Here is a 24,850-nt window from a genome sequence, read left to right on the forward strand (position 1 = left end):
CTTAATGGGATATTGAATTTTTTTTGCCAGTTAGCAGCTCTATCTTGTTAATGTTCTCCAGTTTATAAAACCCTATTTAAATTTAACTTCCAACTTTCACTCTCCCTAAGATCAATCTTGAGGCACATGGTGGGGTATATAACTCTTAGGACTTTGCTTTTGGAATGTGCTTGCTTCGGCAGCACATATACTAAAATTGGAACGATACAGAGAAGATTAGCATGGCCCCTGCGCAAGGATGACACGCAAATTCGTGAAGCGTTCCATATTTTAGGTATATAGCTCTGGACAAATTAATTCGATTCCACTTAAGATACCTGCAGATAAAAAGTCAAGAAATTTTGCAAGCAAAGAACAAATCGACCAACTTTTTTATGACAAAATCAGTTCGACATGACATATCATTTTCAAATTCAATTCTTGTCTAAATTGTGCAGGTTGTCTCAGTACTTCTATTAAGTCTTAGAAAACAATTTTGCCACTTTCCATTCCTACTTCACTTGTTCTGTACTTAGGAGCAATTTTAATCTTGTACAGCCTATGGTTCCAAAAGAAATGAACCTCCACATGCTAATTTGCATAATTTATTTGACTGTGGTACGTATAGAAATTGGTGGCCTTTCCTTAATGGGATATTGAATTTTTTGCCAGTAAGTAGCTCTATCTTGTTTATTGTAAAGTGTTCTCCAGTCTTTGAAACCCCATCTGAATTTAACTTCCATCTTTTACTCTCCCTAAGATCAATCTTGAGGCACATGGTGGGGTATATATATCTTAGGACTTTGCTTTTGGAATGTGCTTGCTTCGGCAGCACATATACTAAAATTGGAACGATACAGAGAAGATTAGCATGGCCCCTGCGCAAGGATGACACGCAAATTCGTGAAGCGTTCCATATTTTAGGTATATAGCTCTGGACAAATTAATTCTTTTCCACTTAATGATACCTGCAGATAAAAAGGTAAGAAGTTTTGCAAGCAAAGAACAAATCGACCAACTCTTGTATGATGTCATCAGTTAGACATGACTTATCATTGTGTGAATTGTGCAGACTGCCTCAGTTATATTTAAACTTAGAAAATTATTTAGCCACCTTCAATTCTTATTGAACTTGCAGGGGTGTATCTATTGGTCGAAGCGGAAACGTAAGGGACAGGTGCCCCCTCCAAGTCACTCCAGGTCTGAAGGCATGAATATGCACTGCTGCACCCAATAGGTTCTGCTTGGTACAATGGAAAAATGTATCTTTCTTTATCCAATAACTATTCATAACTCTAGACAATTGTACAGTACAAAACCACAATCTCCAGCAAATCAAATCTGCTATTATATAATTATTGAAGCCCATGGTGCATGCTGCAATCACCTAATTTGCTTAATGCATGAGATTTAAGACCCTTTCCACAAAGAACAAATGCCTAGCTTCTCCCCCTACACATAATGTTCCATCAAGAAACTCCCCAAGCACCCATGGATATACTAGACTTCTAAAAATTCTTTTTTTAACTCTGTGCCACAAAAATAAGAGCTGAACACATAATGTATTAGATGTCAAACCAAGGAGCCATTCACAAAACATAAGCACCTCTAACAGAATGTACAAAAAAAAAAAAAAAAAAAAAAAAAAAAAAAAAAAAAAAAAATGTTAGGGCTAGTTTAAATCATATACCAATACAATTAGGGAGACCATGTTGTGGCTTCAAAATATATATATATTATTAATTTACAATACTTACCATATGCTTTTCATCTGTATTTTTTACTTTTATTGTTAATTGAGCCAAAAGATAGTGCACACAATACTTAATTTACAATCTTAAAGTTTAGCAGTTACATAATTTGCATATATCCAAATTTGTTTAGCAACAAATACATTTTAAGTGTAAACTATGTCATTTTTGACCTTTTTGCCCACTTATTTGACATTAACCGATTACATAAATGGTGATTAGCATATGATTAGTATTATAAACTAAAAACATTTAGAAGTAAAATTCTTTAGTCTCCCTAAACTAAATGCTATAAACTATAAAGTTATAAAAAAGAATGGTTATTTAATGGGCAGTAAATGTTTTTTTGGCTGGAGATTTTGCTGATGTCTGGAAACCTGGCTGCTTAGATGCACAGGGGTGCCTGGCAAAGAGCACCCATTTTTGTCAAGTGCCATCCTAGCCAAAGAATGCAAAGAAGCAATTTTAGCCTAGTACAGTCTATGGTTTTGAAGAAATGAACCTCTACATGCCAATTTTCATAATTTGTTTCACTGTGGTATGTATGGAAATCGATGGCTATTCCTTAATGGGATATTGAATTTTTTTGCCAGTTAGCAGCTCTATCTTGTTAATGTTCTCCAATTTATAAAACCCTATTTAAATTTAACTTCCAACTTTCACTCTCCCTAAGATCAATCTTGAGGCACATGGTGGGGTATATAACTCTTAGGACTTTGCTTTTGGAATGTGCTTGCTTCGGCAGCACATATACTAAAATTGGAACGATACAGAGAAGATTAGCATGGCCCCTGCGCAAGGATGACACGCAAATTCGTGAAGCGTTCCATATTTTAGGTATATAGCTCTGGACAAATTAATTCTTTTCCACTTAATGATACCTGCAGATAAAAAGGTAAGAAGTTTTGCAAGCAAAGAACAAATCGACCAACTCTTGTATGATGTCATCAGTTAGACATGACTTATCATTGTGTGAATTGTGCAGACTGCCTCAGTTATATTTAAACTTAGAAAATTATTTAGCCACCTTCAATTCTTATTGAACTTGCAGGGGTGTATCTATTGGTCGAAGCGGAAACGTAAGGGACAGGTGCCCCCTCCAAGTCACTCCAGGTCTGAAGGCATGAATATGCACTGCTGCACCCAATAGGTTCTGCTTGGTACAATGGAAAAATGTATCTTTCTTTATCCAATAACTATTCATAACTCTAGACAATTGTACAGTACAAAACCACAATCTCCAGCAAATCAAATCTGCTATTATATAATTATTGAAGCCCATGGTGCATGCTGCAATCACCTAATTTGCTTAATGCATGAGATTTAAGACCCTTTCCACAAAGAACAAATGCCTAGCTTCTCCCCCTACACATAATGTTCCATCAAGAAACTCCCCAAGCACCCATGGATATACTAGACTTCTAAAAATTCTTTTTTTAACTCTGTGCCACAAAAATAAGAGCTGAACACATAATGTATTAGATGTCAAACCAAGGAGCCATTCACAACACATAAGCACCTCTAACAGAATGTACAAAAAAAAATAAAAAAAAAATGTTAGGGCTAGTTTAAATCATATACCAATACAATTAGGGAGACCATGTTGTGGCTTCAAAATATATATATATTATTAATTTACAATACTTACCATATGCTTTTCATCTGTATTTTTTACTTTTATTGTTAATTGAGCCAAAAGATAGTGCACACAATACTTAATTTACAATCTTAAAGTTTAGCAGTTACATAATTTGCATATATCCAAATTTGTTTAGCAACAAATACATTTTAAGTGTAAACTATGTCATTTTTGACCTTTTTGCCCACTTATTTGACATTAACCGATTACATAAATGGTGATTAGCATATGATTAGTATTATAAACTAAAAACATTTAGAAGTAAAATTCTTTAGTCTCCCTAAACTAAATGCTATAAACTATAAAGTTATAAAAAAGAATGGTTATTTAATGGGCAGTAAATGTTTTTTTGGCTGGAGATTTTGCTGATGTCTGGAAACCTGGCTGCTTAGATGCACAGGGGTGCCTGGCAAAGAGCACCCATTTTTGTCAAGTGCCATCCTAGCCAAAGAATGCAAAGAAGCAATTTTAGCCTAGTACAGTCTATGGTTTTGAAGAAATGAACCTCTACATGCCAATTTTCATAATTTGTTTCACTGTGGTATGTATGGAAATCGATGGCTATTCCTTAATGGGATATTGAATTTTTTTTGCCAGTTAGCAGCTCTATCTTGTTAATGTTCTCCAGTTTATAAAACCCTATTTAAATTTAACTTCCAACTTTCACTCTCCCTAAGATCAATCTTGAGGCACATGGTGGGGTATATAACTCTTAGGACTTTGCTTTTGGAATGTGCTTGCTTCGGCAGCACATATACTAAAATTGGAACGATACAGAGAAGATTAGCATGGCCCCTGCGCAAGGATGACACGCAAATTCGTGAAGCGTTCCATATTTTAGGTATATAGCTCTGGACAAATTAATTCGATTCCACTTAAGATACCTGCAGATAAAAAGTCAAGAAATTTTGCAAGCAAAGAACAAATCGACCAACTTTTTTATGACAAAATCAGTTCGACATGACATATCATTTTCAAATTCAATTCTTGTCTAAATTGTGCAGGTTGTCTCAGTACTTCTATTAAGTCTTAGAAAACAATTTTGCCACTTTCCATTCCTACTTCACTTGTTCTGTACTTAGGAGCAATTTTAATCTTGTACAGCCTATGGTTCCAAAAGAAATGAACCTCCACATGCTAATTTGCATAATTTATTTGACTGTGGTACGTATAGAAATTGGTGGCCTTTCCTTAATGGGATATTGAATTTTTTGCCAGTAAGTAGCTCTATCTTGTTTATTGTAAAGTGTTCTCCAGTCTTTGAAACCCCATCTGAATTTAACTTCCATCTTTTACTCTCCCTAAGATCAATCTTGAGGCACATGGTGGGGTATATATATCTTAGGACTTTGCTTTTGGAATGTGCTTGCTTCGGCAGCACATATACTAAAATTGGAACGATACAGAGAAGATTAGCATGGCCCCTGCGCAAGGATGACACGCAAATTCGTGAAGCGTTCCATATTTTAGGTATATAGCTCTGGACAAATTAATTCTTTTCCACTTAATGATACCTGCAGATAAAAAGGTAAGAAGTTTTGCAAGCAAAGAACAAATCGACCAACTCTTGTATGATGTCATCAGTTAGACATGACTTATCATTGTGTGAATTGTGCAGACTGCCTCAGTTATATTTAAACTTAGAAAATTATTTAGCCACCTTCAATTCTTATTGAACTTGCAGGGGTGTATCTATTGGTCGAAGCGGAAACGTAAGGGACAGGTGCCCCCTCCAAGTCACTCCAGGTCTGAAGGCATGAATATGCACTGCTGCACCCAATAGGTTCTGCTTGGTACAATGGAAAAATGTATCTTTCTTTATCCAATAACTATTCATAACTCTAGACAATTGTACAGTACAAAACCACAATCTCCAGCAAATCAAATCTGCTATTATATAATTATTGAAGCCCATGGTGCATGCTGCAATCACCTAATTTGCTTAATGCATGAGATTTAAGACCCTTTCCACAAAGAACAAATGCCTAGCTTCTCCCCCTACACATAATGTTCCATCAAGAAACTCCCCAAGCACCCATGGATATACTAGACTTCTAAAAATTCTTTTTTTAACTCTGTGCCACAAAAATAAGAGCTGAACACATAATGTATTAGATGTCAAACCAAGGAGCCATTCACAACACATAAGCACCTCTAACAGAATGTACAAAAAAAAAAAAAAAAAAAAAAAAAAAAAAAAAAAAAAAAAAAAAAAATGTTAGGGCTAGTTTAAATCATATACCAATACAATTAGGGAGACCATGTTGTGGCTTCAAAATATATATATATTATTAATTTACAATACTTACCATATGCTTTTCATCTGTATTTTTTACTTTTATTGTTAATTGAGCCAAAAGATAGTGCACACAATACTTAATTTACAATCTTAAAGTTTAGCAGTTACATAATTTGCATATATCCAAATTTGTTTAGCAACAAATACATTTTAAGTGTAAACTATGTCATTTTTGACCTTTTTGCCCACTTATTTGACATTAACCGATTACATAAATGGTGATTAGCATATGATTAGTATTATAAACTAAAAACATTTAGAAGTAAAATTCTTTAGTCTCCCTAAACTAAATGCTATAAACTATAAAGTTATAAAAAAGAATGGTTATTTAATGGGCAGTAAATGTTTTTTTGGCTGGAGATTTTGCTGATGTCTGGAAACCTGGCTGCTTAGATGCACAGGGGTGCCTGGCAAAGAGCACCCATTTTTGTCAAGTGCCATCCTAGCCAAAGAATGCAAAGAAGCAATTTTAGCCTAGTACAGTCTATGGTTTTGAAGAAATGAACCTCTACATGCCAATTTTCATAATTTGTTTCACTGTGGTATGTATGGAAATCGATGGCTATTCCTTAATGGGATATTGAATTTTTTTGCCAGTTAGCAGCTCTATCTTGTTAATGTTCTCCAATTTATAAAACCCTATTTAAATTTAACTTCCAACTTTCACTCTCCCTAAGATCAATCTTGAGGCACATGGTGGGGTATATAACTCTTAGGACTTTGCTTTTGGAATGTGCTTGCTTCGGCAGCACATATACTAAAATTGGAACGATACAGAGAAGATTAGCATGGCCCCTGCGCAAGGATGACACGCAAATTCGTGAAGCGTTCCATATTTTAGGTATATAGCTCTGGACAAATTAATTCTTTTCCACTTAATGATACCTGCAGATAAAAAGGTAAGAAGTTTTGCAAGCAAAGAACAAATCGACCAACTCTTGTATGATGTCATCAGTTAGACATGACTTATCATTGTGTGAATTGTGCAGACTGCCTCAGTTATATTTAAACTTAGAAAATTATTTAGCCACCTTCAATTCTTATTGAACTTGCAGGGGTGTATCTATTGGTCGAAGCGGAAACGTAAGGGACAGGTGCCCCCTCCAAGTCACTCCAGGTCTGAAGGCATGAATATGCACTGCTGCACCCAATAGGTTCTGCTTGGTACAATGGAAAAATGTATCTTTCTTTATCCAATAACTATTCATAACTCTAGACAATTGTACAGTACAAAACCACAATCTCCAGCAAATCAAATCTGCTATTATATAATTATTGAAGCCCATGGTGCATGCTGCAATCACCTAATTTGCTTAATGCATGAGATTTAAGACCCTTTCCACAAAGAACAAATGCCTAGCTTCTCCCCCTACACATAATGTTCCATCAAGAAACTCCCCAAGCACCCATGGATATACTAGACTTCTAAAAATTCTTTTTTTAACTCTGTGCCACAAAAATAAGAGCTGAACACATAATGTATTAGATGTCAAACCAAGGAGCCATTCACAACACATAAGCACCTCTAACAGAATGTACAAAAAAAAATAAAAAAAAAATGTTAGGGCTAGTTTAAATCATATACCAATACAATTAGGGAGACCATGTTGTGGCTTCAAAATATATATATATTATTAATTTACAATACTTACCATATGCTTTTCATCTGTATTTTTTACTTTTATTGTTAATTGAGCCAAAAGATAGTGCACACAATACTTAATTTACAATCTTAAAGTTTAGCAGTTACATAATTTGCATATATCCAAATTTGTTTAGCAACAAATACATTTTAAGTGTAAACTATGTCATTTTTGACCTTTTTGCCCACTTATTTGACATTAACCGATTACATAAATGGTGATTAGCATATGATTAGTATTATAAACTAAAAACATTTAGAAGTAAAATTCTTTAGTCTCCCTAAACTAAATGCTATAAACTATAAAGTTATAAAAAAGAATGGTTATTTAATGGGCAGTAAATGTTTTTTTGGCTGGAGATTTTGCTGATGTCTGGAAACCTGGCTGCTTAGATGCACAGGGGTGCCTGGCAAAGAGCACCCATTTTTGTCAAGTGCCATCCTAGCCAAAGAATGCAAAGAAGCAATTTTAGCCTAGTACAGTCTATGGTTTTGAAGAAATGAACCTCTACATGCCAATTTTCATAATTTGTTTCACTGTGGTATGTATGGAAATCGATGGCTATTCCTTAATGGGATATTGAATTTTTTTTGCCAGTTAGCAGCTCTATCTTGTTAATGTTCTCCAGTTTATAAAACCCTATTTAAATTTAACTTCCAACTTTCACTCTCCCTAAGATCAATCTTGAGGCACATGGTGGGGTATATAACTCTTAGGACTTTGCTTTTGGAATGTGCTTGCTTCGGCAGCACATATACTAAAATTGGAACGATACAGAGAAGATTAGCATGGCCCCTGCGCAAGGATGACACGCAAATTCGTGAAGCGTTCCATATTTTAGGTATATAGCTCTGGACAAATTAATTCGATTCCACTTAAGATACCTGCAGATAAAAAGTCAAGAAATTTTGCAAGCAAAGAACAAATCGACCAACTTTTTTATGACAAAATCAGTTCGACATGACATATCATTTTCAAATTCAATTCTTGTCTAAATTGTGCAGGTTGTCTCAGTACTTCTATTAAGTCTTAGAAAACAATTTTGCCACTTTCCATTCCTACTTCACTTGTTCTGTACTTAGGAGCAATTTTAATCTTGTACAGCCTATGGTTCCAAAAGAAATGAACCTCCACATGCTAATTTGCATAATTTATTTGACTGTGGTACGTATAGAAATTGGTGGCCTTTCCTTAATGGGATATTGAATTTTTTGCCAGTAAGTAGCTCTATCTTGTTTATTGTAAAGTGTTCTCCAGTCTTTGAAACCCCATCTGAATTTAACTTCCATCTTTTACTCTCCCTAAGATCAATCTTGAGGCACATGGTGGGGTATATATATCTTAGGACTTTGCTTTTGGAATGTGCTTGCTTCGGCAGCACATATACTAAAATTGGAACGATACAGAGAAGATTAGCATGGCCCCTGCGCAAGGATGACACGCAAATTCGTGAAGCGTTCCATATTTTAGGTATATAGCTCTGGACAAATTAATTCTTTTCCACTTAATGATACCTGCAGATAAAAAGGTAAGAAGTTTTGCAAGCAAAGAACAAATCGACCAACTCTTGTATGATGTCATCAGTTAGACATGACTTATCATTGTGTGAATTGTGCAGACTGCCTCAGTTATATTTAAACTTAGAAAATTATTTAGCCACCTTCAATTCTTATTGAACTTGCAGGGGTGTATCTATTGGTCGAAGCGGAAACGTAAGGGACAGGTGCCCCCTCCAAGTCACTCCAGGTCTGAAGGCATGAATATGCACTGCTGCACCCAATAGGTTCTGCTTGGTACAATGGAAAAATGTATCTTTCTTTATCCAATAACTATTCATAACTCTAGACAATTGTACAGTACAAAACCACAATCTCCAGCAAATCAAATCTGCTATTATATAATTATTGAAGCCCATGGTGCATGCTGCAATCACCTAATTTGCTTAATGCATGAGATTTAAGACCCTTTCCACAAAGAACAAATGCCTAGCTTCTCCCCCTACACATAATGTTCCATCAAGAAACTCCCCAAGCACCCATGGATATACTAGACTTCTAAAAATTCTTTTTTTAACTCTGTGCCACAAAAATAAGAGCTGAACACATAATGTATTAGATGTCAAACCAAGGAGCCATTCACAACACATAAGCACCTCTAACAGAATGTACAAAAAAAAAAAAAAAAAAAAAAAAAAAAAAAAAAAAAAAAAAAAATGTTAGGGCTAGTTTAAATCATATACCAATACAATTAGGGAGACCATGTTGTGGCTTCAAAATATATATATATTATTAATTTACAATACTTACCATATGCTTTTCATCTGTATTTTTTACTTTTATTGTTAATTGAGCCAAAAGATAGTGCACACAATACTTAATTTACAATCTTAAAGTTTAGCAGTTACATAATTTGCATATATCCAAATTTGTTTAGCAACAAATACATTTTAAGTGTAAACTATGTCATTTTTGACCTTTTTGCCCACTTATTTGACATTAACCGATTACATAAATGGTGATTAGCATATGATTAGTATTATAAACTAAAAACATTTAGAAGTAAAATTCTTTAGTCTCCCTAAACTAAATGCTATAAACTATAAAGTTATAAAAAAGAATGGTTATTTAATGGGCAGTAAATGTTTTTTTGGCTGGAGATTTTGCTGATGTCTGGAAACCTGGCTGCTTAGATGCACAGGGGTGCCTGGCAAAGAGCACCCATTTTTGTCAAGTGCCATCCTAGCCAAAGAATGCAAAGAAGCAATTTTAGCCTAGTACAGTCTATGGTTTTGAAGAAATGAACCTCTACATGCCAATTTTCATAATTTGTTTCACTGTGGTATGTATGGAAATCGATGGCTATTCCTTAATGGGATATTGAATTTTTTTGCCAGTTAGCAGCTCTATCTTGTTAATGTTCTCCAATTTATAAAACCCTATTTAAATTTAACTTCCAACTTTCACTCTAATCTTGAGGCACATGGTGGGGTATATAACTCTTAGGACTTTGCTTTTGGAATGTGCTTGCTTCGGCAGCACATATACTAAAATTGGAACGATACAGAGAAGATTAGCATGGCCCCTGCGCAAGGATGACACGCAAATTCGTGAAGCGTTCCATATTTTAGGTATATAGCTCTGGACAAATTAATTCTTTTCCACTTAATGATACCTGCAGATAAAAAGGTAAGAAGTTTTGCAAGCAAAGAACAAATCGACCAACTCTTGTATGATGTCATCAGTTAGACATGACTTATCATTGTGTGAATTGTGCAGACTGCCTCAGTTATATTTAAACTTAGAAAATTATTTAGCCACCTTCAATTCTTATTGAACTTGCAGGGGTGTATCTATTGGTCGAAGCGGAAACGTAAGGGACAGGTGCCCCCTCCAAGTCACTCCAGGTCTGAAGGCATGAATATGCACTGCTGCACCCAATAGGTTCTGCTTGGTACAATGGAAAAATGTATCTTTCTTTATCCAATAACTATTCATAACTCTAGACAATTGTACAGTACAAAACCACAATCTCCAGCAAATCAAATCTGCTATTATATAATTATTGAAGCCCATGGTGCATGCTGCAATCACCTAATTTGCTTAATGCATGAGATTTAAGACCCTTTCCACAAAGAACAAATGCCTAGCTTCTCCCCCTACACATAATGTTCCATCAAGAAACTCCCCAAGCACCCATGGATATACTAGACTTCTAAAAATTCTTTTTTTAACTCTGTGCCACAAAAATAAGAGCTGAACACATAATGTATTAGATGTCAAACCAAGGAGCCATTCACAACACATAAGCACCTCTAACAGAATGTACAAAAAAAAATAAAAAATAAATGTTAGGGCTAGTTTAAATCATATACCAATACAATTAGGGAGACCATGTTGTGGCTTCAAAATATATATATATTATTAATTTACAATACTTACCATATGCTTTTCATCTGTATTTTTTACTTTTATTGTTAATTGAGCCAAAAGATAGTGCACACAATACTTAATTTACAATCTTAAAGTTTAGCAGTTACATAATTTGCATATATCCAAATTTGTTTAGCAACAAATACATTTTAAGTGTAAACTATGTCATTTTTGACCTTTTTGCCCACTTATTTGACATTAACCGATTACATAAATGGTGATTAGCATATGATTAGTATTATAAACTAAAAACATTTAGAAGTAAAATTCTTTAGTCTCCCTAAACTAAATGCTATAAACTATAAAGTTATAAAAAAGAATGGTTATTTAATGGGCAGTAAATGTTTTTTTGGCTGGAGATTTTGCTGATGTCTGGAAACCTGGCTGCTTAGATGCACAGGGGTGCCTGGCAAAGAGCACCCATTTTTGTCAAGTGCCATCCTAGCCAAAGAATGCAAAGAAGCAATTTTAGCCTAGTACAGTCTATGGTTTTGAAGAAATGAACCTCTACATGCCAATTTTCATAATTTGTTTCACTGTGGTATGTATGGAAATCGATGGCTATTCCTTAATGGGATATTGAATTTTTTTTGCCAGTTAGCAGCTCTATCTTGTTAATGTTCTCCAGTTTATAAAACCCTATTTAAATTTAACTTCCAACTTTCACTCTCCCTAAGATCAATCTTGAGGCACATGGTGGGGTATATAACTCTTAGGACTTTGCTTTTGGAATGTGCTTGCTTCGGCAGCACATATACTAAAATTGGAACGATACAGAGAAGATTAGCATGGCCCCTGCGCAAGGATGACACGCAAATTCGTGAAGCGTTCCATATTTTAGGTATATAGCTCTGGACAAATTAATTCGATTCCACTTAAGATACCTGCAGATAAAAAGTCAAGAAATTTTGCAAGCAAAGAACAAATCGACCAACTTTTTTATGACAAAATCAGTTCGACATGACATATCATTTTCAAATTCAATTCTTGTCTAAATTGTGCAGGTTGTCTCAGTACTTCTATTAAGTCTTAGAAAACAATTTTGCCACTTTCCATTCCTACTTCACTTGTTCTGTACTTAGGAGCAATTTTAATCTTGTACAGCCTATGGTTCCAAAAGAAATGAACCTCCACATGCTAATTTGCATAATTTATTTGACTGTGGTACGTATAGAAATTGGTGGCCTTTCCTTAATGGGATATTGAATTTTTTGCCAGTAAGTAGCTCTATCTTGTTTATTGTAAAGTGTTCTCCAGTCTTTGAAACCCCATCTGAATTTAACTTCCATCTTTTACTCTCCCTAAGATCAATCTTGAGGCACATGGTGGGGTATATAACTCTTAGGACTTTGCTTTTGGAATGTGCTTGCTTCGGCAGCACATATACTAAAATTGGAACGATACAGAGAAGATTAGCATGGCCCCTGCGCAAGGATGACACGCAAATTCGTGAAGCGTTCCATATTTTAGGTATATAGCTCTGGACAAATTAATTCTTTTCCACTTAATGATACCTGCAGATAAAAAGGTAAGAAGTTTTGCAAGCAAAGAACAAATCGACCAACTCTTGTATGATGTCATCAGTTAGACATGACTTATCATTGTGTGAATTGTGCAGACTGCCTCAGTTATATTTAAACTTAGAAAATTATTTAGCCACCTTCAATTCTTATTGAACTTGCAGGGGTGTATCTATTGGTCGAAGCGGAAACGTAAGGGACAGGTGCCCCCTCCAAGTCACTCCAGGTCTGAAGGCATGAATATGCACTGCTGCACCCAATAGGTTCTGCTTGGTACAATGGAAAAATGTATCTTTCTTTATCCAATAACTATTCATAACTCTAGACAATTGTACAGTACAAAACCACAATCTCCAGCAAATCAAATCTGCTATTATATAATTATTGAAGCCCATGGTGCATGCTGCAATCACCTAATTTGCTTAATGCATGAGATTTAAGACCCTTTCCACAAAGAACAAATGCCTAGCTTCTCCCCCTACACATAATGTTCCATCAAGAAACTCCCCAAGCACCCATGGATATACTAGACTTCTAAAAATTCTTTTTTTAACTCTGTGCCACAAAAATAAGAGCTGAACACATAATGTATTAGATGTCAAACCAAGGAGCCATTCACAACACATAAGCACCTCTAACAGAATGTACAAAAAAAAATAAAAAAAAAATGTTAGGGCTAGTTTAAATCATATACCAATACAATTAGGGAGACCATGTTGTGGCTTCAAAATATATATATATTATTAATTTACAATACTTACCATATGCTTTTCATCTGTATTTTTTACTTTTATTGTTAATTGAGCCAAAAGATAGTGCACACAATACTTAATTTACAATCTTAAAGTTTAGCAGTTACATAATTTGCATATATCCAAATTTGTTTAGCAACAAATACATTTTAAGTGTAAACTATGTCATTTTTGACCTTTTTGCCCACTTATTTGACATTAACCGATTACATAAATGGTGATTAGCATATGATTAGTATTATAAACTAAAAACATTTAGAAGTAAAATTCTTTAGTCTCCCTAAACTAAATGCTATAAACTATAAAGTTATAAAAAAGAATGGTTATTTAATGGGCAGTAAATGTTTTTTTGGCTGGAGATTTTGCTGATGTCTGGAAACCTGGCTGCTTAGATGCACAGGGGTGCCTGGCAAAGAGCACCCATTTTTGTCAAGTGCCATCCTAGCCAAAGAATGCAAAGAAGCAATTTTAGCCTAGTACAGTCTATGGTTTTGAAGAAATGAACCTCTACATGCCAATTTTCATAATTTGTTTCACTGTGGTATGTATGGAAATCGATGGCTATTCCTTAATGGGATATTGAATTTTTTTGCCAGTTAGCAGCTCTATCTTGTTAATGTTCTCCAATTTATAAAACCCTATTTAAATTTAACTTCCAACTTTCACTCTCCCTAAGATCAATCTTGAGGCACATGGTGGGGTATATAACTCTTAGGACTTTGCTTTTGGAATGTGCTTGCTTCGGCAGCACATATACTAAAATTGGAACGATACAGAGAAGATTAGCATGGCCCCTGCGCAAGGATGACACGCAAATTCGTGAAGCGTTCCATATTTTAGGTATATAGCTCTGGACAAATTAATTCGATTCCACTTAAGATACCTGCAGATAAAAAGTCAAGAAATTTTGCAAGCAAAGAACAAATCGACCAACTTTTTTATGACAAAATCAGTTCGACATGACATATCATTTTCAAATTCAATTCTTGTCTAAATTGTGCAGGTTGTCTCAGTACTTCTATTAAGTCTTAGAAAACAATTTTGCCACTTTCCATTCCTACTTCACTTGTTCTGTACTTAGGAGCAATTTTAATCTTGTACAGCCTATGGTTCCAAAAGAAATGAACCTCCACATGCTAATTTGCATAATTTATTTGACTGTGGTACGTATAGAAATTGGTGGCCTTTCCTTAATGGGATATTGAATTTTTTGCCAGTAAGTAGCTCTATCTTGTTTATTGTAAAGTGTTCTCCAGTCTTTGAAACCCCATCTGAATTTAACTTCCATCTTTTACTCTCCCTAAGATCAATCTTGAGGCACATGGTGGGGTATATAACTCTTAGGACTTTGCTTTTGGAATGTGCTTGCTTCGGCAGCACATATACTAAAATTGGAACGATACAGAGAAGATTAGCATGGCCCCTGCGCAAGGATGACACGCAAATTCGTGAAGCGTTCCATATTTTAGGTATATAGCTCTGGACAAATTAATTCTTTTCCACTTAATGATACCTGCAGATAAAAAGGTAAGAAGTTTTGCAAGCAAAGAACAAATCGACCAACTCTTGTATGATGTCATCAGTTAGACATGACTTATCATTGTGTGAATTGTGCAGACTGCCTCAGTTATATTTAAACTTAGAAAATTATTTAGCCACCTTCAATTCTTATTGAACTTGCAGGGGTGTATCTATTGGTCGAAGCGGAAACGTAAGGGACAGGTGCCCCCTCCAAGTCACTCCAGGTCTGAAGGCATGAATATGCACTGCTGCACCCAATAGGTTCTGCTTGGTACAATGGAAAAATGTATCTTTCTTTATCCAATAACTATTCATAACTCTAGACAATTGTACAGTACAAAACCACAATCTCCAGCAAATCAAATCTGCTATTATATAATTATTGAAGCCCATGGTGCATGCTGCAATCACCTAATTTGCTTAATGCATGAGATTTAAGACCCTTTCCACAAAGAACAAATGCCTAGCTTCTCCCCCTACACATAATGTTCCATCAAGAAACTCCCCAAGCACCCATGGATATACTAGACTTCTAAAAATTCTTTTTTTAACTCTGTGCCACAAAAATAAGAGCTGAACACATAATGTATTAGATGTCAAACCAAGGAGCCATTCACAACACATAAGCACCTCTAACAGAATGTACAAAAAAAAATAAAAAAAAAATGTTAGGGCTAGTTTAAATCATATACCAATACAATTAGGGAGACCATGTTGTGGCTTCAAAATATATATATATTATTAATTTACAATACTTACCATATGCTTTTCATCTGTATTTTTTACTTTTATTGTTAATTGAGCCAAAAGATAGTGCACACAATACTTAATTTACAATCTTAAAGTTTAGCAGTTACATAATTTGCATATATCCAAATTTGTTTAGCAACAAATACATTTTAAGTGTAAACTATGTCATTTTTGACCTTTTTGCCCACTTATTTGACATTAACCGATTACATAAATGGTGATTAGCATATGATTAGTATTATAAACTAAAAACATTTAGAAGTAAAATTCTTTAGTCTCCCTAAACTAAATGCTATAAACTATAAAGTTATAAAAAAGAATGGTTATTTAATGGGCAGTAAATGTTTTTTTGGCTGGAGATTTTGCTGATGTCTGGAAACCTGGCTGCTTAGATGCACAGGGGTGCCTGGCAAAGAGCACCCATTTTTGTCAAGTGCCATCCTAGCCAAAGAATGCAAAGAAGCAATTTTAGCCTAGTACAGTCTATGGTTTTGAAGAAATGAACCTCTACATGCCAATTTTCATAATTTGTTTCACTGTGGTATGTATGGAAATCGATGGCTATTCCTTAATGGGATATTGAATTTTTTTGCCAGTTAGCAGCTCTATCTTGTTAATGTTCTCCAATTTATAAAACCCTATTTAAATTTAACTTCCAACTTTCACTCTCCCTAAGATCAATCTTGAGGCACATGGTGGGGTATATAACTCTTAGGACTTTGCTTTTGGAATGTGCTTGCTTCGGCAGCACATATACTAAAATTGGAACGATACAGAGAAGATTAGCATGGCCCCTGCGCAAGGATGACACGCAAATTCGTGAAGCGTTCCATATTTTAGGTATATAGCTCTGGACAAATTAATTCGATTCCACTTAAGATACCTGCAGATAAAAAGTCAAGAAATTTTGCAAGCAAAGAACAAATCGACCAACTTTTTTATGACAAAATCAGTTCGACATGACATATCATTTTCAAATTCAATTCTTGTCTAAATTGTGCAGGTTGTCTCAGTACTTCTATTAAGTCTTAGAAAACAATTTTGCCACTTTCCATTCCTACTTCACTTGTTCTGTACTTAGGAGCAATTTTAATCTTGTACAGCCTATGGTTCCAAAAGAAATGAACCTCCACATGCTAATTTGCATAATTTATTTGACTGTGGTACGTATAGAAATTGGTGGCCTTTCCTTAATGGGATATTGAATTTTTTGCCAGTAAGTAGCTCTATCTTGTTTATTGTAAAGTGTTCTCCAGTCTTTGAAACCCCATCTGAATTTAACTTCCATCTTTTACTCTCCCTAAGATCAATCTTGAGGCACATGGTGGGGTATATAACTCTTAGGACTTTGCTTTTGGAATGTGCTTGCTTCGGCAGCACATATACTAAAATTGGAACGATACAGAGAAGATTAGCATGGCCCCTGCGCAAGGATGACACGCAAATTCGTGAAGCGTTCCATATTTTAGGTATATAGCTCTGGACAAATTAATTCTTTTCCACTTAATGATACCTGCAGATAAAAAGGTAAGAAGTTTTGCAAGCAAAGAACAAATCGACCAACTCTTGTATGATGTCATCAGTTAGACATGACTTATCATTGTGTGAATTGTGCAGACTGCCTCAGTTATATTTAAACTTAGAAAATTATTTAGCCACCTTCAATTCTTATTGAACTTGCAGGGGTGTATCTATTGGTCGAAGCGGAAACGTAAGGGACAGGTGCCCCCTCCAAGTCACTCCAGGTCTGAAGGCATGAATATGCACTGCTGCACCCAATAGGTTCTGCTTGGTACAATGGAAAAATGTATCTTTCTTTATCCAATAACTATTCATAACTCTAGACAATTGTACAGTACAAAACCACAATCTCCAGCAAATCAAATCTGCTATTATATAATTATTGAAGCCCATGGTGCATGCTGCAATCACCTAATTTGCTTAATGCATGAGATTTAAGACCCTTTCCACAAAGAACAAATGCCTAGCTTCTCCCCCTACACATAATGTTCCATCAAGAAACTCCCCAAGCACCCATGGATATACTAGACTTCTAAAAATTCTTTTTTTAACTCTGTGCCACAAAAATAAGAGCTGAACACATAATGTATTAGATGTCAAACCAAGGAGCCATTCACAACACATAAGCACCTCTAACAGAATGTACAAAAAAAAATAAAAAAAAAATGTTAGGGCTAGTTTAAATCATATACCAATACAATTAGGGAGACCATGTTGTGGCTTCAAAATATATATATATTATTAATTTACAATACTTACCATATGCTTTTCATCTGTATTTTTTACTTTTATTGTTAATTGAGCCAAAAGATAGTGCACACAATACTTAATTTACAATCTTAAAGTTTAGCAGTTACATAATTTGCATATATCCAAATTTGTTTAGCAACAAATACATTTTAAGTGTAAACTATGTCATTTTTGACCTTTTTGCCCACTTATTTGACATTAACCGATTACATAAATGGTGATTAGCATATGATTAGTATTATAAACTAAAAACATTTAGAAGTAAAATTCTTTAGTCTCCCTAAACTAAATGCTATAAACTATAAAGTTATAAAAAAGAATGGTTATTTAATGGGCAGTAAATGTTTTTTTGGCTGGAGATTTTGCTGATGTCTGGAAACCTGGCTGCTTAGATGCACAGGGGTGCCTGGCAAAGAGCACCCATTTTTGTCAAGTGCCATCCTAGCCAAAGAATGCAAAGAAGCAATTTTAGCCTAGTACAGTCTATGGTTTTGAAGAAATGAACCTCTACATGCCAATTTTCATAATTTGTTTCACTGTGGTATGTATGGAAATCGATGGCTATTCCTTAATGGGATATTGAATTTTTTTGCCAGTTAGCAGCTCTATCTTGTTAATGTTCTCCAATTTATAAAACCCTATTTAAATTTAACTTCCAACTTTCACTCTCCCTAAGATCAATCTTGAGGCACATGGTGGGGTATATAACTCTTAGGACTTTGCTTTTGGAATGTGCTTGCTTCGGCAGCACATATACTAAAATTGGAACGATACAGAGAAGATTAGCATGGCCCCTGCGCAAGGATGACACGCAAATTCGTGAAGCGTTCCATATTTTAGGTATATAGCTCTGGACAAATTAATTCGATTCCACTTAAGATACCTGCAGATAAAAAGTCAAGAAATTTTGCAAGCAAAGAACAAATCGACCAACTTTTTTATGACAAAATCAGTTCGACATGACATATCATTTTCAAATTCAATTCTTGTCTAAATTGTGCAGGTTGTCTCAGTACTTCTATTAAGTCTTAGAAAACAATTTTGCCACTTTCCATTCCTACTTCACTTGTTCTGTACTTAGGAGCAATTTTAATCTTGTACAGCCTATGGTTCCAAAAGAAATGAACCTCCACATGCTAATTTGCATAATTTATTTGACTGTGGTACGTATAGAAATTGGTGGCCTTTCCTTAATGGGATATTGAATTTTTTGCCAGTAAGTAGCTCTATCTTGTTTATTGTAAAGTGTTCTCCAGTCTTTGAAACCCCATCTGAATTTAACTTCCATCTTTTACTCTCCCTAAGATCAATCTTGAGGCACATGGTGGGGTATATAACTCTTAGGACTTTGCTTTTGGAATGTGCTTGCTTCGGCAGCACATATACTAAAATTGGAACGATACAGAGAAGATTAGCATGGCCCCTGCGCAAGGATGACACGCAAATTCGTGAAGCGTTCCATATTTTAGGTATATAGCTCTGGACAAATTAATTCTTTTCCACTTAATGATACCTGCAGATAAAAAGGTAAGAAGTTTTGCAAGCAAAGAACAAATCGACCAACTCTTGTATGATGTCATCAGTTAGACATGACTTATCATTGTGTGAATTGTGCAGACTGCCTCAGTTATATTTAAACTTAGAAAATTATTTAGCCACCTTCAATTCTTATTGAACTTGCAGGGGTGTATCTATTGGTCGAAGCGGAAACGTAAGGGACAGGTGCCCCCTCCAAGTCACTCCAGGTCTGAAGGCATGAATATGCACTGCTGCACCCAATAGGTTCTGCTTGGTACAATGGAAAAATGTATCTTTCTTTATCCAATAACTATTCATAACTCTAGACAATTGTACAGTACAAAACCACAATCTCCAGCAAATCAAATCTGCTATTATATAATTATTGAAGCCCATGGTGCATGCTGCAATCACCTAATTTGCTTAATGCATGAGATTTAAGACCCTTTCCACAAAGAACAAATGCCTAGCTTCTCCCCCTACACATAATGTTCCATCAAGAAACTCCCCAAGCACCCATGGATATACTAGACTTCTAAAAATTCTTTTTTTAACTCTGTGCCACAAAAATAAGAGCTGAACACATAATGTATTAGATGTCAAACCAAGGAGCCATTCACAACACATAAGCACCTCTAACAGAATGTACAAAAAAAAATAAAAAAAAAATGTTAGGGCTAGTTTAAATCATATACCAATACAATTAGGGAGACCATGTTGTGGCTTCAAAATATATATATATTATTAATTTACAATACTTACCATATGCTTTTCATCTGTATTTTTTACTTTTATTGTTAATTGAGCCAAAAGATAGTGCACACAATACTTAATTTACAATCTTAAAGTTTAGCAGTTACATAATTTGCATATATCCAAATTTGTTTAGCAACAAATACATTTTAAGTGTAAACTATGTCATTTTTGACCTTTTTGCCCACTTATTTGACATTAACCGATTACATAAATGGTGATTAGCATATGATTAGTATTATAAACTAAAAACATTTAGAAGTAAAATTCTTTAGTCTCCCTAAACTAAATGCTATAAACTATAAAGTTATAAAAAAGAATGGTTATTTAATGGGCAGTAAATGTTTTTTTGGCTGGAGATTTTGCTGATGTCTGGAAACCTGGCTGCTTAGATGCACAGGGGTGCCTGGCAAAGAGCACCCATTTTTGTCAAGTGCCATCCTAGCCAAAGAATGCAAAGAAGCAATTTTAGCCTAGTACAGTCTATGGTTTTGAAGAAATGAACCTCTACATGCCAATTTTCATAATTTGTTTCACTGTGGTATGTATGGAAATCGATGGCTATTCCTTAATGGGATATTGAATTTTTTTGCCAGTTAGCAGCTCTATCTTGTTAATGTTCTCCAATTTATAAAACCCTATTTAAATTTAACTTCCAACTTTCACTCTCCCTAAGATCAATCTTGAGGCACATGGTGGGGTATATAACTCTTAGGACTTTGCTTTTGGAATGTGCTTGCTTCGGCAGCACATATACTAAAATTGGAACGATACAGAGAAGATTAGCATGGCCCCTGCGCAAGGATGACACGCAAATTCGTGAAGCGTTCCATATTTTAGGTATATAGCTCTGGACAAATTAATTCTTTTCCACTTAATGATACCTGCAGATAAAAAGGTAAGAAGTTTTGCAAGCAAAGAACAAATCGACCAACTCTTGTATGATGTCATCAGTTAGACATGACTTATCATTGTGTGAATTGTGCAGACTGCCTCAGTTATATTTAAACTTAGAAAATTATTTAGCCACCTTCAATTCTTATTGAACTTGCAGGGGTGTATCTATTGGTCGAAGCGGAAACGTAAGGGACAGGTGCCCCCTCCAAGTCACTCCAGGTCTGAAGGCATGAATATGCACTGCTGCACCCAATAGGTTCTGCTTGGTACAATGGAAAAATGTATCTTTCTTTATCCAATAACTATTCATAACTCTAGACAATTGTACAGTACAAAACCACAATCTCCAGCAAATCAAATCTGCTATTATATAATTATTGAAGCCCATGGTGCATGCTGCAATCACCTAATTTGCTTAATGCATGAGATTTAAGACCCTTTCCACAAAGAACAAATGCCTAGCTTCTCCCCCTACACATAATGTTCCATCAAGAAACTCCCCAAGCACCCATGGATATACTAGACTTCTAAAAATTCTTTTTTTAACTCTGTGCCACAAAAATAAGAGCTGAACACATAATGTATTAGATGTCAAACCAAGGAGCCATTCACAACACATAAGCACCTCTAACAGAATGTACAAAAAAAAATAAAAAAAAAATGTTAGGGCTAGTTTAAATCATATACCAATACAATTAGGGAGACCATGTTGTGGCTTCAAAATATATATATATTATTAATTTACAATACTTACCATATGCTTTTCATCTGTATTTTTTACTTTTATTGTTAATTGAGCCAAAAGATAGTGCACACAATACTTAATTTACAATCTTAAAGTTTAGCAGTTACATAATTTGCATATATCCAAATTTGTTTAGCAACAAATACATTTTAAGTGTAAACTATGTCATTTTTGACCTTTTTGCCCACTTATTTGACATTAACCGATTACATAAATGGTGATTAGCATATGATTAGTATTATAAACTAAAAACATTTAGAAGTAAAATTCTTTAGTCTCCCTAAACTAAATGCTATAAACTATAAAGTTATAAAAAAGAATGGTTATTTAATGGGCAGTAAATGTTTTTTTGGCTGGAGATTTTGCTGATGTCTGGAAACCTGGCTGCTTAGATGCACAGGGGTGCCTGGCAAAGAGCACCCATTTTTGTCAAGTGCCATCCTAGCCAAAGAATGCAAAGAAGCAATTTTAGCCTAGTACAGTCTATGGTTTTGAAGAAATGAACCTCTACATGCCAATTTTCATAATTTGTTTCACTGTGGTATGTATGGAAATCGATGGCTATTCCTTAATGGGATATTGAATTTTTTTGCCAGTTAGCAGCTCTATCTTGTTAATGTTCTCCAATTTATAAAACCCTATTTAAATTTAACTTCCAACTTTCACTCTCCCTAAGATCAATCTTGAGGCACATGGTGGGGTATATAACTCTTAGGACTTTGCTTTTGGAATGTGCTTGCTTCGGCAGCACATATACTAAAATTGGAACGATACAGAGAAGATTAGCATGGCCCCTGCGCAAGGATGACACGCAAATTCGTGAAGCGTTCCATATTTTAGGTATATAGCTCTGGACAAATTAATTCTTTTCCACTTAATGATACCTGCAGATAAAAAGGTAAGAAGTTTTGCAAGCAAAGAACAAATCGACCAACTCTTGTATGATGTCATCAGTTAGACATGACTTATCATTGTGTGAATTGTGCAGACTGCCTCAGTTATATTTAAACTTAGAAAATTATTTAGCCACCTTCAATTCTTATTGAACTTGCAGGGGTGTATCTATTGGTCGAAGCGGAAACGTAAGGGACAGGTGCCCCCTCCAAGTCACTCCAGGTCTGAAGGCATGAATATGCACTGCTGCACCCAATAGGTTCTGCTTGGTACAATGGAAAAATGTATCTTTCTTTATCCAATAACTATTCATAACTCTAGACAATTGTACAGTACAAAACCACAATCTCCAGCAAATCAAATCTGCTATTATATAATTATTGAAGCCCATGGTGCATGCTGCAATCACCTAATTTGCTTAATGCATGAGATTTAAGACCCTTTCCACAAAGAACAAATGCCTAGCTTCTCCCCCTACACATAATGTTCCATCAAGAAACTCCCCAAGCACCCATGGATATACTAGACTTCTAAAAATTCTTTTTTTAACTCTGTGCCACAAAAATAAGAGCTGAACACATAATGTATTAGATGTCAAACCAAGGAGCCATTCACAACACATAAGCACCTCTAACAGAATGTACAAAAAAAAATAAAAAAAAAATGTTAGGGCTAGTTTAAATCATATACCAATACAATTAGGGAGACCATGTTGTGGCTTCAAAATATATATATATTATTAATTTACAATACTTACCATATGCTTTTCATCTGTATTTTTTACTTTTATTGTTAATTGAGCCAAAAGATAGTGCACACAATACTTAATTTACAATCTTAAAGTTTAGCAGTTACATAATTTGCATATATCCAAATTTGTTTAGCAACAAATACATTTTAAGTGTAAACTATGTCATTTTTGACCTTTTTGCCCACTTATTTGACATTAACCGATTACATAAATGGTGATTAGCATATGATTAGTATTATAAACTAAAAACATTTAGAAGTAAAATTCTTTAGTCTCCCTAAACTAAATGCTATAAACTATAAAGTTATAAAAAAGAATGGTTATTTAATGGGCAGTAAATGTTTTTTTGGCTGGAGATTTTGCTGATGTCTGGAAACCTGGCTGCTTAGATGCACAGGGGTGCCTGGCAAAGAGCACCCATTTTTGTCAAGTGCCATCCTAGCCAAAGAATGCAAAGAAGCAATTTTAGCCTAGTACAGTCTATGGTTTTGAAGAAATGAACCTCTACATGCCAATTTTCATAATTTGTTTCACTGTGGTATGTATGGAAATCGATGGCTATTCCTTAATGGGATATTGAATTTTTTTGCCAGTTAGCAGCTCTATCTTGTTAATGTTCTCCAATTTATAAAACCCTATTTAAATTTAACTTCCAACTTTCACTCTCCCTAAGATCAATCTTGAGGCACATGGTGGGGTATATAACTCTTAGGACTTTGCTTTTGGAATGTGCTTGCTTCGGCAGCACATATACTAAAATTGGAACGATACAGAGAAGATTAGCATGGCCCCTGCGCAAGGATGACACGCAAATTCGTGAAGCGTTCCATATTTTAGGTATATAGCTCTGGACAAATTAATTCTTTTCCACTTAATGATACCTGCAGATAAAAAGGTAAGAAGTTTTGCAAGCAAAGAACAAATCGACCAACTCTTGTATGATGTCATCAGTTAGACATGACTTATCATTGTGTGAATTGTGCAGACTGCCTCAGTTATATTTAAACTTAGAAAATTATTTAGCCACCTTCAATTCTTATTGAACTTGCAGGGGTGTATCTATTGGTCGAAGCGGAAACGTAAGGGACAGGTGCCCCCTCCAAGTCACTCCAGGTCTGAAGGCATGAATATGCACTGCTGCACCCAATAGGTTCTGCTTGGTACAATGGAAAAATGTATCTTTCTTTATCCAATAACTATTCATAACTCTAGACAATTGTACAGTACAAAACCACAAT

General features: G+C 35.0%; 20 non-coding genes across 20 annotated transcripts; all 20 read left to right on the top strand.

Annotated features, from left to right (window-relative positions):
- The first annotated feature begins 166 nt into the window (after positions 1 to 166).
- Positions 167 to 273, top strand: LOC148514101 (U6 spliceosomal RNA). The gene has a single exon (XR_015880004.1). It is a non-coding gene; the product is annotated as a U6 spliceosomal RNA (small nuclear RNA).
- A 522-nt stretch (positions 274 to 795) lies between these two features.
- Positions 796 to 902, top strand: LOC148514102 (U6 spliceosomal RNA). Its single transcript, XR_015880015.1, has one exon. It is a non-coding gene; the product is annotated as a U6 spliceosomal RNA (small nuclear RNA).
- Positions 903 to 2,459: 1,557 nt separating this feature from the next.
- Positions 2,460 to 2,566, top strand: LOC148514103 (U6 spliceosomal RNA). Its single transcript, XR_015880026.1, has one exon. It is a non-coding gene; the product is annotated as a U6 spliceosomal RNA (small nuclear RNA).
- Positions 2,567 to 4,102: 1,536 nt separating this feature from the next.
- On the top strand, positions 4,103 to 4,209 carry LOC148514104 (U6 spliceosomal RNA). The gene has a single exon (XR_015880037.1). It is a non-coding gene; the product is annotated as a U6 spliceosomal RNA (small nuclear RNA).
- A 522-nt stretch (positions 4,210 to 4,731) lies between these two features.
- LOC148514105 (U6 spliceosomal RNA) lies at positions 4,732 to 4,838 on the top strand. Its single transcript, XR_015880048.1, has one exon. It is a non-coding gene; the product is annotated as a U6 spliceosomal RNA (small nuclear RNA).
- Positions 4,839 to 6,401: 1,563 nt separating this feature from the next.
- On the top strand, positions 6,402 to 6,508 carry LOC148514106 (U6 spliceosomal RNA). The gene has a single exon (XR_015880059.1). It is a non-coding gene; the product is annotated as a U6 spliceosomal RNA (small nuclear RNA).
- A 1,536-nt stretch (positions 6,509 to 8,044) lies between these two features.
- On the top strand, positions 8,045 to 8,151 carry LOC148514107 (U6 spliceosomal RNA). Its single transcript, XR_015880071.1, has one exon. It is a non-coding gene; the product is annotated as a U6 spliceosomal RNA (small nuclear RNA).
- Positions 8,152 to 8,673: 522 nt separating this feature from the next.
- On the top strand, positions 8,674 to 8,780 carry LOC148514108 (U6 spliceosomal RNA). Its single transcript, XR_015880082.1, has one exon. It is a non-coding gene; the product is annotated as a U6 spliceosomal RNA (small nuclear RNA).
- Positions 8,781 to 10,330: 1,550 nt separating this feature from the next.
- LOC148514109 (U6 spliceosomal RNA) lies at positions 10,331 to 10,437 on the top strand. Its single transcript, XR_015880093.1, has one exon. It is a non-coding gene; the product is annotated as a U6 spliceosomal RNA (small nuclear RNA).
- Positions 10,438 to 11,973: 1,536 nt separating this feature from the next.
- LOC148514110 (U6 spliceosomal RNA) lies at positions 11,974 to 12,080 on the top strand. Its single transcript, XR_015880104.1, has one exon. It is a non-coding gene; the product is annotated as a U6 spliceosomal RNA (small nuclear RNA).
- Positions 12,081 to 12,602: 522 nt separating this feature from the next.
- LOC148514111 (U6 spliceosomal RNA) lies at positions 12,603 to 12,709 on the top strand. The gene has a single exon (XR_015880115.1). It is a non-coding gene; the product is annotated as a U6 spliceosomal RNA (small nuclear RNA).
- Positions 12,710 to 14,244: 1,535 nt separating this feature from the next.
- LOC148514112 (U6 spliceosomal RNA) lies at positions 14,245 to 14,351 on the top strand. The gene has a single exon (XR_015879476.1). It is a non-coding gene; the product is annotated as a U6 spliceosomal RNA (small nuclear RNA).
- Positions 14,352 to 14,873: 522 nt separating this feature from the next.
- LOC148514113 (U6 spliceosomal RNA) lies at positions 14,874 to 14,980 on the top strand. Its single transcript, XR_015879487.1, has one exon. It is a non-coding gene; the product is annotated as a U6 spliceosomal RNA (small nuclear RNA).
- A 1,535-nt stretch (positions 14,981 to 16,515) lies between these two features.
- LOC148514114 (U6 spliceosomal RNA) lies at positions 16,516 to 16,622 on the top strand. Its single transcript, XR_015879498.1, has one exon. It is a non-coding gene; the product is annotated as a U6 spliceosomal RNA (small nuclear RNA).
- A 522-nt stretch (positions 16,623 to 17,144) lies between these two features.
- Positions 17,145 to 17,251, top strand: LOC148514115 (U6 spliceosomal RNA). The gene has a single exon (XR_015879509.1). It is a non-coding gene; the product is annotated as a U6 spliceosomal RNA (small nuclear RNA).
- A 1,535-nt stretch (positions 17,252 to 18,786) lies between these two features.
- LOC148514116 (U6 spliceosomal RNA) lies at positions 18,787 to 18,893 on the top strand. The gene has a single exon (XR_015879520.1). It is a non-coding gene; the product is annotated as a U6 spliceosomal RNA (small nuclear RNA).
- A 522-nt stretch (positions 18,894 to 19,415) lies between these two features.
- LOC148514117 (U6 spliceosomal RNA) lies at positions 19,416 to 19,522 on the top strand. The gene has a single exon (XR_015879532.1). It is a non-coding gene; the product is annotated as a U6 spliceosomal RNA (small nuclear RNA).
- A 1,535-nt stretch (positions 19,523 to 21,057) lies between these two features.
- Positions 21,058 to 21,164, top strand: LOC148514118 (U6 spliceosomal RNA). Its single transcript, XR_015879543.1, has one exon. It is a non-coding gene; the product is annotated as a U6 spliceosomal RNA (small nuclear RNA).
- A 1,535-nt stretch (positions 21,165 to 22,699) lies between these two features.
- On the top strand, positions 22,700 to 22,806 carry LOC148514119 (U6 spliceosomal RNA). The gene has a single exon (XR_015879554.1). It is a non-coding gene; the product is annotated as a U6 spliceosomal RNA (small nuclear RNA).
- A 1,535-nt stretch (positions 22,807 to 24,341) lies between these two features.
- Positions 24,342 to 24,448, top strand: LOC148514120 (U6 spliceosomal RNA). The gene has a single exon (XR_015879565.1). It is a non-coding gene; the product is annotated as a U6 spliceosomal RNA (small nuclear RNA).
- Positions 24,449 to 24,850: the final 402 nt, after the last annotated feature.

Source organism: Taudactylus pleione, unplaced genomic scaffold (assembly GCF_031769625.1).
Source record: "Taudactylus pleione unplaced genomic scaffold, aTauple2 ptg000262l, whole genome shotgun sequence".
NCBI lineage: Eukaryota > Metazoa > Chordata > Amphibia > Anura > Myobatrachidae > Taudactylus > Taudactylus pleione.